Below are 12,829 nucleotides of genomic sequence, written 5' to 3'. Positions count from 1 at the left end.
TCTTCCTTTCTTTTTTCTTTTCCTTTTTCTTTCTTTCTTACAATTTGTCCTTCATTTCCCTCTTTCTTTCTTCCTTTCTTCCTTCCTTCCTTCCTTCCTTCCTTCCTTTCTTGTTATAGCAAATTTTTATCTAATCTTGCAATGACAAAGTTGAATTTTAAAGCTGAAGAAAATATTAATAATTATTACATATTAATATTATTGTGGATTTCCCCCCAAAAATTCTTTGATTAAAAAGTTCAAAAGAAAAGCATTTATTTGTCAAAATAGGATATTGTACTGTCAGTTTAAAACCATTAAATTAATCCTTGCTGAATATAAACATTACATAAAAAACTGACCACGAACCTCAAAAATTAAAAAAGCTAATTTTATTGATTTTTAATATTTCTTTTTTTAAGATCACTAATGTAATATATAAATATTACATTTTATTTCTGCCAACATTCTTATTTTCGTTTCTCAGTTTGAGTATAAATGTATAAAAAAAAATTAAAATTAAAACTTATACTTCATAAAAACTGGCATATGAATACAAAGACGAATAAACATGACAAAAACACAAAATGACTAAAGCTTTAGAATGATCATTGAAAATGAAAACAGAGTATAAAAATAAAATGTAATTCAGTATCCAATAATAAATTCAATAATAGCATGATACTAGTAGTTATTTTCTATTATTAAAAAACACCAAACTACAATAAGCACAGTTACAAAAAGTTTGCAGGTTTAATGATATTAATTGGAATTAACTCAGTAGAGTCTATATTTTTAATTCTCACTATAAAAAATACTTGATTTGTGTTTCTAATGCCTAAAAATTGTAGTGGGATAATAAAAATAAATATCAGGATTTCTAGCAGGAAATAGTATGCTGGTCCTTCTCTTTCTTACAGGGTCTGTCTCTCAGTGTCTAGATGGTGTAAGTAGGTCTCTGTGTCCTCATTCAATTATATTCACTGTCTCGTGCCCCAGCCGCGCTGGGCCCTCTGCCGAGATCTCATTGTGGCATTATGGCCAGTTCTCTGGCAAAGATCCCAACGCCAGCGTCAAAGAATGGCCGGCTCTGCCCCACTTATATAGGGGCGAATTATTTGCAGTCCAGTCCAATGACCAAATGTACCCTGGGGTTTCAAGGCAATGGAGGATGGGAAGATGTTGAAAACTCAACTTCATCAGGATCACCAGAGATTACAGCAAAGTTTACAATCAGCGTACTTAACATCTGTGGAAATACAGCTGAATTTATCAGAATTAAAATACAAATGGTCTATGCAATATTTGTTTTATTTAAAATGTAAAAAATACATTATTATTATTATTATTTTTTTTTTTTTTACATTTTAAAATGCATTGTTATTATTAATAGTAATACATTAAAATATAGTTTATTTCTTTTTTAATACATTATTATTATTATTTATAAAATTTGGTTTATTGTTTACTTTTAAAATACATTATTATTAACGGTAATAAATATGTTTATTTCTTTTGACATTATTATTAATAAATAAAATATTTTTTACTTTTTAAAATACATTTATTAAATAGGACAATTTTTTTAACTTAAACATTATTATTAATAGTAATAAATACATGGTTTATTTCTTTTACATTTTTATTATTAATATATAAAAAATGATTTTCTTACTTTTCAAATACATTATTTTTATTATTATCATTATTATTAGAAATAAATAAAGTAACATTTGGTTTATTTTTTACTTAATTTTTTTATTATAGTTATTGTTAATAAAAATAAACAAAAATATTATTTCTTTAAATAAATACATTATTATTAATAATATTAATAAACATTTTACATTATGACTTATTAATAAATAAAAAAAATTATTTAAATTAATAAATAAAATTTTGTTTTTTTGTAAAATTTTATTCTTTTTAAAATATTTATTATTATCGTTGTTATTATTATTAATAGATATAAATAAAATTATTGTTGAATTTCTTTTTTACTTTTTAAAAATACATTATTATTGTTAATAGTAATACATAAATAACTATATGATTTATTTCTTTTACATTATGACTTATTAATAAAAAATGGTTTATTTTACTTTTTTAAATACATAATTATTATTAATAGAAATAAATACATAAAAATATTTATTGGGATATTTCTCATATATTTAATTCTTTTTAAATTTTAAAATACATTATCAGTAGTAGTAGTTGTATAAATAAAATGTTTTTTTTTTCTTTTTTTACTTTTTAAGTATATTATTATTATTATTATTATTATTATTATTATTATTATTAAAAATATAAATAAATACATAAATAAATAATTGGTTTATTTATTGTACCTAAACAACAATTTGTCTTTTTTTAAATACAGTATATAATAATAATTTTTATTTTTATAATTATTCATTATTAATCATTATTACTACTTGATTTATCCCACCCCAAAGTGTTTTAAATCCATTTACTAAGGATTTTTTCTTGTTTTTTTATTTCTGTATATTTATTGTTGAGTAATTATTATTTTATCTTTTTACCTTATAATGTATTATGTATTTTAATACTTAAAATACTATATGTTTTAAGAGGAAAAAATACAAATAAACGACAATTATGCTAATAAATCAATGCCAGTAGGTGGCGATCTATGAGCGCATTTTGTATTATTCGCGAGTCATTAGAACTTCGACTCAACTGATTCATTTAAAACAGCGAATCTTTCACGACTGAAAACAACGGTGAACGAAATGATTCGTTCATTCAAAAACATCAGACGGAATAATGACAAATTATATCTTTATAATTGTCATTAATATATTAAATACAAGACTGACTAAATATGCTACTATAAATGTAAAAGTCCATAAAAATAGATTAAATTCAATTTAAATAAATACGGTGACGTATTATTTTAGCAGATTTATTTGATCAGGAAAAATAAAGTAATACGGCAATAAAAAATTATTGTAATGTAAAAAAGTGTATTTTATGTTAAAGAGATGCACTCATAAAATCTGAAGCATTCAAGTCCTTTGTGAACATATAGTGCCTCAAGTTGAATGTCTTTTCTTCTTCTTCTTCTTTTCGAAAACTAACTACCACTTTTCGTTCTTAGAAACCGAACGAGAACGCGAAAAGTAGTTGAACGGGTTCCGTGGCTTTGTTCTCGCTGGTCTCCTGATTCTAAACACAGGGCTTCTTTCATGTCTCCATCCAATGAGCGAATGCTCGTGCACGGAGGGTGGGATTTCCACTGCTGTTTGTGTTCCTTTCCTAAGGAATGTGAGGGACACACAAAGCCTGAATGATTCTCGGGGCTGTCAACTAACTTTAGGACCTAGTTCAGCCATGGAACTTTAGCTATTCCGCGCATTTCCCCCATTAACTGTACCTCCTCGGATCCCAAACTGGCGACCTCACATCTCCAACTGGCACGCGCAAATGATCTCATAGACCTGATCAAGCTGAAAGGTTTGGACCTTCGATTTTCTCTTGCATTTTGTTGATACTTTAATCCGCGGGGTCAAAACTTAACATGCATTTGCTGAAGTTCACTTTTAAAAGGAATCTTATGAAAGTATGCGAAGTAGAGGCAAAAAACTGAATTCTCACACAAGCTCCCTGCTGAAAATGGTGAGGAAAAGTGTCTTGTAACATCAGGGTGGAGAAAGTTCAGTTTCAATGTTCAAGTTCAAGTTTTAAAGAGCATATCTTAGTTATAAGTACTAGTTTCTGAAGTTGAGGAAATGAGTTTGTCTTTATGTGAATTGTGTAAGTGTTGAGTTGACACTGAGCACCTCCCTATGGGTGAGAGTATATATATAGAATGCATATGGTATGGCTGCTTTTGCAGAACTGCCTGTCTTTTCTTTGAAACACACATGCAGTATAGTCTATCCAGAACAGTAGTCCACGTAAACAGGCTTCTGTAAGTAATACAGGGCCTCTTCCAATCTCTCTTTACTCTACAACTGACAGCACCAGCCTGTCAAGGTCTCTTTTCGTGCTGGACGCCCTCCTGAGCTCCACATTTCCACCAGGAGATATGAAGAAAGCGTCATGTATGTGCTTTTTTTCTACCAGTTGTGTGGTTTGTTCAGTTGCAAATGCTGGTAATGCAGCATTTTTGTCTTTTGCATGTAACAAAAAGTGGTTTTGTGTATTAATTCAGCTTTTTGACCTTTGGTGATTATGCATTTAATTGTTTTAGATGGAAAGGACTGCTAAATATGGTGATCCCTTCCTAAAATATAAGAGTGCATATATGTTCTCACATACTGTATGTGTATGCATTGCAGATACATTTATACTGTTTGAGAGCAATAGTCACCTTAAATAGAAAGCTTAAAGGGCTAGATACTCAAAAAAATACAAGTTGTGTCATTATTTACATGTTGTTTTAAATCTGTATCTGAGTTTTTTGAATGCAAAAGAAGATATTTCAAAGAATGTTGGTAACCAAACAGTTGCTGGTAGGCATTGACTACCATATGAAAAAAAAAATATATACTATGGAAGTCAATGGGTACCAGCTATCGTAAGGTTGCAGACATTCTTCAAAATGTCTTAAAATGTTTTTTCCTGACAAAAGTTGGCTTATTGTCTTTGTACTAATTGTAAAATGAGCAATAGGAATTAGTCAGCATTATAACTTTGGCATTATGGCAGTGACTTTTGCACAGGAAAAATCCATTTAATTCAGAAAATGCATCCACAAAGTTTCTTTTCATTCAAAGTTTGGCTCCTAAACTCGAAATTCTGCTACACATGTTTCATATCTTCTGCTTCTTGTTTGAACCCTGTGACTTTTGGAAAAACTCCCTTTTTTTCTTTTCACTGTACATTCAAGAAGACATAGTCAGCGTTTTCCTGAAGGAGCTTTTTTTTTCGTTTTCATTCTCTCCTAAGTCTGAAAATGTAGCTGCAGTGCAAAGCATGTTGTCTGTTGAGTGTGCATTCTTCTCTGGGCTTTCAACCATATGTTTGATTTATGCAAGGTCATATGTATTTCCACCCATGGTCTATTATACTCACTGCCGCAGTAGTGTACTTTTTAGGAACTATTGTGATTGCTTTTGTTAGTTGTATTTTATTAGCAAACTAAATGTTTATATGTGACCCATGAGCACAAAACCAGTCTTACGTAGCACGGTTATATTTATAGCAATAGTCAAAAAATACATTGTATAAGTCAAAATGATCCATTTTTCTTTTATGCCAAAAATCATTAGGATATTAAGTAAAGATCATGTCCCATGAAGATATTTAGTAAAATTTGTACCATAAATATATCAAAACTTAATTTTTGATCAGATATATGCATGGCTAAGAGCTTCATTTGGACAACTTTAAAGGCGATTTTCTCAGTATTTAGATTTTTTTTGCACCCTCAGATTCCAGATTTCCAAATAGTTGTATCTTGGCCAAATATTGTCCTATCCTAACAAATCTTTTTTTTTTTTTTTATTGCAAATGTTGTAATTTTTAAAGATTAAAGACTGGTTAAACGGTTAACAAAGTGTTACATTTATAAGGTTAAAAATTCCCTTACTATGTATTCTGAAAAACTAATAAATCTAACAGGATCTAATATGATTTTTGGTTTTGGTTTTAATGAATTAGTTTCTTCTTACTCTTATCAGTTATGTACATTCAGGTTTTACGTTACATCTTATGGTGTTAAAGAGACATTTCACCCAAAATTAAAACTCAATTAAAACCTTCAAGCCATCCTAGGTGTTTATGACTTTCTTCTCTCAGACAAATACAATCAGAGTTATATTTAAAATGTCCTGGCTCTTCCAAGCTTTATGCTTAAAGTGCATCCATCCATCATAAAAAGTAGTCCACACAGCTCCAGGGGGTTAATAAAGGCCTTCTAAAGTGATTTGATGCATTTGTGTAAGAAAAATATTCATATTTAAAACGTTATAAATGGTAATCTCCAGCTTCTGCTAACTGTCGTATGCGCATAATGAGAGAGTGGTGTTCCAGCGGATGATGTAGCACGTAGACCTAGCCTTAGCTCTGGTGAGAATATGGTAGTCTCGTGAGAACCAAGTTTTGTTCACAGCAAATGAAAACCAGTCTCCTCTTGGCTTATGAAATCCTTTGACATTTTTCTTTACAAATCCTCATTTTATACTTCTAAATGGTGACTGGTGTGTTGTTTTGCTCTCTTCACTGCACTTCCACGTTTGTCACTTCTCACCAGAGCTTACACCTGTGTCCCACGTCGTCCAATGGAAAGCCTCTCTCTTGTGAACAAGCGTGCGACAGTAAGCGGAAGCTCGAGATTACAGTTTATAGTTTTAAATACTGGTATTTTTCTCACACAAAATGCATCATTTCACTTCAGAAGGCCTTTGTTAACCCCCTGGAGCTGTGTGGAGTACCTTTTATGATGGATGGATGCACTTTATTGGATTGCAAGATCTAAACACCCATTCACTACCATTATAAAGCTAGGAAGAGCCAGGATATTTATTAATATAACTCACAGAAGTAAGTTATATACACCTAGAATGGCTTGAGGGTGAGTAAATCATGGTGTATTTTTCAGTGAATGTAAGATACATTTAATAAGCTACCAAACAGATTTTATAACAGTTAAAGGGACAGTACACTCAAAAATTAACATTTTAAAGGAAAGTTCCAAACCTGTAAGGATGTAAAGATATCATCAGGATCGGGATATTGCGATAGAAAAACTGTCTCGATATTATCGTGGTCACATGATGTTATGAAACTAAAATCGAAAGCGCAAAATGGCTTAATACCTTCATCAAGTCTGTTTTTGCTGCTTGTTTCAAAGAGAAGCGCACATGTCGTTCAGGCCATCAGCTCGTGATCCGGTGTTTTCTGCGCTTCAGAACGTCTCCGTTTAGAGACGTTCTTATTTATTGCATGTGCTGTGAGTTTAGCACGTGTTTGGTGGGTTTGTTTTTGAAGAAGATGATTACAGCATTTCACTAGATTTGTCGTAAGCTTGTTTTCACTAAAGCTGGAGTTTTCCTTCAAAATAAAATATCTACTAAAAACTCTAAAAGTGCAGAATGAATTGCTGACAGCTAGCGGTTTAAATGGGTAACATTACTGCAGTCCAAATCCAAAATATTTCTTTCAAGTGTAATCTGGAAAGAAGTATTGTAATTTCCCTACTGTAGTGTAAACTACAAATAATACAAAATATATTCATTTTAATTTATTTTGCAGTACAATTGTTTTAGAATACATGGCTATTACTGTCAGCGTTGTTGTTGTTTGGCTTCCTAAAACACCAGTGTGAATGTAATTTACACTAAAACAGTATATCACAAATAAAAAGAGGGTTGAGTCCCCTTTAAAGTTCAGGTATTAAATTAAATTAAATTCTGACTTAACTTTTCTTAGTTAGGAACATGGGTTTGGAACGATTAATTTTGAACTCTTAAAGTGCATTAGATCGTGAACTTCACATCACAATATTATCGTAACGTGAGATTTTGATATCGTTACACACCTACAAACCTGCATGCATTTCTTTTTTCTGATAAACACAAAAGAATACATTCTAAAGAATATTGGTCACCAATGAGATGATGGTAGCCATGGACTTCCATAGTATTTTCCCCCATACTATAGAGGTCAATGGCTACCGTCAACCATTTGGTCACCAACATTCTTCAAAATATCTTCTTTTGTGTTCAACAGCTAAAAGAAACACTCAGGTTTGAGGGTGAGTTTTTGGGTGTACTGTCCCTTTAATTGACATGCATGTTTGTTTGTTTTTTTTGTTTTTTTTTTACTGTACATTTAATCATTTGTTAATTCCTTAGAAATCTACAACTGTAATGTATGTAAGGTACAGTTTGACCCCAGTGCACTGCTTGGTATCATTAAAAGCTTTCTTTCCCAGGAAAAAGCCTCAGGGCGAAATAGAAATGTTACACTGAACTTCCAAAACAGGTTTTGAATGTTCTAACAGAGATGTTTTTCAATGAAATCTGTTTCTCAAAAAACTAAATGACCGTTTTAAATATGCAAAAGCATTTAAAACCTAAACTGCTCGAATTTGTTGTTCAAACTCAGTGGAAAATTCCTGTTCTCCCAGTATAGCCATTTGCATAATTGTTAGTTTTGTGCGTGTAGGTGGTAGCCAGACAGCTTCATCCCATGATCGTGTATTAACATGACAGTGGAATGCCTCGAGCCTGAGATGGTGTCCGTTCTGCAGATGCATATGTGCTGAACAGAACATGCGCATACGGGCTGCATGCATATAGACGCTCTATTGTCAACACGCTGCGATAAAGACGTCCATTGAGGCAGATCTTGTGACACAATCACGAGCCAGAGAAAGAATGCCAGAATTACTGAGGAGGGTGAGATGTGGAGCGAGAGACACACAAGTACCCAGAAATCAAGGTCGTTGAGCATTTGTCTTAGTGTGATTTGTTCTGCTTTGGATTATGCAATAGTTTGTGAGTCAACGTGAAATCAAAATTTACCCTGTTTACCTTTTTAATGCACATTCCTGGTCTTATTATGAACAGGTAATCAGTGCATGTTATTCCAAGTGGTAAAAAGTGTTTGTCCAAGTAGTGAAAATGTAAAAACTGCATGTGAAACAATTTTGATTATTGGCAGATGCCACGTAATCTTCTTGTTTTCTAAGTCCTACACTTTTTGAATATGCAGTTATACTTGCAAATACACCATTTTAGTTTTTGTGAACCGATATCCCTAACATTTTGTCGAATTTTTGATCAAATAAATTAGGAGACGACCAATATCTGTTTTTCAGGGCCAGTGCGGATACCGATTATTACAGATATTACAGAAAAGAGACAGATAACCGTTATTTTGAACCGATATACAGTTGAGGTCAAAAGTTTACATATGTAGATTTTACCAAACTAAGTGGGTTCATAATAAATGCATGTTATTTTTTTTTATTTAGTACTGACCTGAATAGGATATTTCACATAAAAGATGTTTACATATAGTCCACAATAGAAAATAATAGTTGAATTTATAAAAATGACCCTGTTCAAAAGTTTACATACAATTCATTGTGAATACTGAGTTGTTACCTGAATGATTTTTTATTTTTTATTTTTTTGTGATAGTTGTTCATGAGTCCCTTGTTTGTCCTGAACAGTTAAACTGCCAGCTGTTCCTCAGAAAAATCCTTCAGGTCCCACAAATTATTTGGCTTTTCAGCAATTTTGTGTATTTGAACCCCTTCCAACAATGACTGTATGATTTTGCGATCCATATTTTCACACTGAGGACAACTGAGGGACTCATATGCAACTATATCAGAAGGTTGAAACACTCAATGATGCTTCAGAAGAGCCATTAAGAGCCAGGGGATGAAAACTTTTTGAATTTGAAAATCGGGGTAAATTTAGCTTATTTTGTCTTCTGAGGAGCATGTAAGTATCTTCTGTAGCTTCTGAAGGGCAGTACTAAATGAGAAAAATCTGATATTTTGGCTAAATAAGAAAAATGTACACTATTTTCTTCATTCAAAAGTTTATCCTTCTGGAGCATCAGTGAGTGTTTGAACCTTCTGTAATAGTTGCATACGAGTCCCTCAGCTGTCCTCAGTGTGAAAAGATGGATCTGGGCTGGTTTTAGCTGGTCTGCGGGCTGGTTTTAGAGGGGTTTTGGCCACTTTCCCAGCCTGGCCAGGCTGGTCCTAGCTAGTCAGACTGGTAGACCACCAGCTAAAAAACCTAGGCTGGTTTTAGCTGTTTTTTCATTAGGGCATGAAATGTTAAATACCTGTGCGAGCCCTAAAATAAATGCAGCCTTGGTGACCATAAGACTTCTTTTCAAAAACAAAAATCTAACCAATCTAATCTAAAGTTGAAATGACTAAATATCATTGTGTCCACTTAGTGAACATTTTGGTTTCATTTTGTTATTTCTGACACCACTGAAACCTCTTCCATCAATCTGGCTCCATTCTTGTACATAATGTTGCTTTTCACAATCCAATCAATTCCTAATGGATAAAATGTCCTGTTCTCTGAATATCCCATTTCTTTCTGTAACACGTCAGAAAATATGTTGTGACAGTAACAGCTCTGTCATTGGTCACAGTTGGTGGACACACAGCAGCAGCAGCAGCTTCAGCTGAGCTCATCTGCTCGTCTTGTTTTGTCTCCGATCAGTGTGTCATGGGATTCAGTTAGTCAGACTCTAATCCAAACATCTCCACCTATCAACAAGACGGTAAAAAAACACCCAGCGGCAACTATTTGCGAGCTGTTTGTTTCTGAATTGCACGTTTCCCTAAGGGCATTATGGGAGGAACTTCATATCCAGTTTCAGAAGAATTTTGTTTATGTTTGACTTCCATAGAAACAGCTGATGGAGGAGACATTCCACAGTTCGTTAATCCACAAGATCAACACTGGCCCATGGAATAATGACAGCATATTCCATGAATGGATGTCCAGCCTTGCGCAATTTGACCAGGGGGAATTGATGGGTTGTATCACTTTATGCAAATGCATTTGTTGTAGTTGGATGTCAAACCATTCCTGTGCTTTTGAAGGAATAGTTCATCTAGGAACGAACATTTATATAGTTTAATCATGTGCATGGTATTTCAAACTCATGTGACCCTGGACCACAAAACTTAAGTAGCATGGGTATATTTGTAATAATAGCTAACAATACATCATATAGGTCACATTTATAAATTTCTAAGCCAAAAACCATTAGGATATTAAGTAAAGATCATATCCCATTAAGATTTTTAGTAAATTTCCTACCGTAAATATATCAAAATGTATTCTTTTGATTAGAAGTTTGCATTACTATACTGTAAAAAACAATTTGTTGAATCAACTTAAAATAATTTGTTACCTGGCTGCCTTATAATTTTAAGTTGTACTAAGTGACAACTTAGATATTTGAATTGATCCAACTTAAAATTTTAAGGCAGCAGGGTAACAAATTATTTTAAGTTTACTGAACAATTTTTTTTTCAAAGTGTTCAACTTCATTGGACAACTTTAATGACGATTTTCTCAATATTTAGATTCGTTTACACCCCCATATTCCAGATTGAAATAAATTAAGCTAGATATAATAACAAATAAATAATGAACTTTAAAATTTCATAAAAAAATGTAGAATATTAAAAAAATATTTAAATATTAAAACCTATAGAATAGTAAAATAAAATATTAAAAATTATAATAGTATTAAAATGTATTAAAATAACACTGACTATTTTATTAGAATTATTCTTTATTTTTATTATTATTTTTAATTATTAAGATCTTGTGTTCATGTAATGAAAAACATTGGCTGCTTGTTGGTTTAAAAATAATGGTTTACTACTTAAAAAAGCCATCCAGAGCATATAGCACTATAAATTACTGAGACATACTGCATTGTAAATAGCTGAAAAATATTAAGATAGAGGCCTGGTTTCACAGACAGGGCTTAGTTTAAACCAGATTTATGGAATATTTCAGTCATTTTTATAAACATGCTTAGAAAAGAACATTACTGGTGTGCATCTTGAGACAAAACAAAGGCACTAATTTATTTTTAAATCAGTCAGTTCAAGTTTCTTTCAGCTGAAACAGTTCAGACTTACATTTTGGTCTAGGACCAGGCTTAAACATTGTCTGTGAAACCCAGGGAAGATTTTTTCAGTTGTTGCCCAAGCCTAATATCAGTCCCTTTAGACTGTCTGCAGACAGTGAGGAATGGCTCTAATGTGTAGACATTGGTCAAGCATTTCCATCTGCTTTGTTTAGGCTGCCGTTTGTGCATGTGCACAAAGCGTGCTCATTTTCATACAGCTCTGTGTGTAACAGTCAACTCTGTGCCCCTCACAAAGCACATTCTGTTCTAGTTTCAAAAGACCAGCCTCCGTGCAAAGCAAAGTACGGACTTCTTTAAAGAGGCAGGTACTTACAGTTTCCCAGAGGTTGGTTTTAATTGCTCAGTGGTTGTGTGCAAAAATGTTTGCATGTAACTGTATCATGCAATGTCACCAGTGTGCCAAGTTATGTTCTCTGCTATTGGCTGAAAGAGTCAAATGGGAGGCCCATACCGGGATGTGTGGTGATGAAATATCTGAGAATGATATGGGTGTGAAAGCTTTAAAACATATGGCAGTTCTCGAAAGTCACTCATGCTCTCTGTAATCGTGTACAATGGAAATAATATGTAAAGCAATACGTTTTTTCAAAGATGTGTCTGGTTTTCATCTCTAGAATATGATGTTATATTTCATTTGTAATCAGTTTTTGCATGCAGAATTCTTCAAAATCAGTTAAGAAGCTGTATATTGCAATGTTTTCTTTTGTTTCACTAAAAGGACAGGTCAAATGCCTTGCATTGTGAGATACAGCATCCCATACTTCAAATAACATTAAGTCATTCTGGGTATTCTGTGCATAAAGTTCACACTTTCTTATTTTTTTTTAAATAATAATGTATATGTAAGAAAGAAATGAAATATATTTTTATTACTTTAGGGTTGGTAAGATTTTATAATATTTTTTGAAAGTCTCTTATGCTCACAAAGACTACATTTATTTGATTAAAAATGCAGTAACACAGTAAAAATGTGAAACATTACAATTTCAAATAATTGTTTTCTATTTGAATATATTTTACATTTTGATAAGTAAATTACTCCAGTTTTCAGTATGACATGACCCTTCAGAAATCATTCTAATATTCTAATAATTTTGCTGCTTAAGAAACATTTCTGATTATTATTATCAATTTTAAAAACAATTGTTCTGAATATTTTTGTGTTTAGGCATAGAATGTACAAAATGTTTGAAATGCTTTCTAATGTTGTAAATGTCTTGATTAA

This window comes from Garra rufa, chromosome 9, assembly GCF_049309525.1.
Source record: "Garra rufa chromosome 9, GarRuf1.0, whole genome shotgun sequence".
NCBI lineage: Eukaryota > Metazoa > Chordata > Actinopteri > Cypriniformes > Cyprinidae > Garra > Garra rufa.
Note: the sequence above shows the minus strand (reverse complement) of the source record.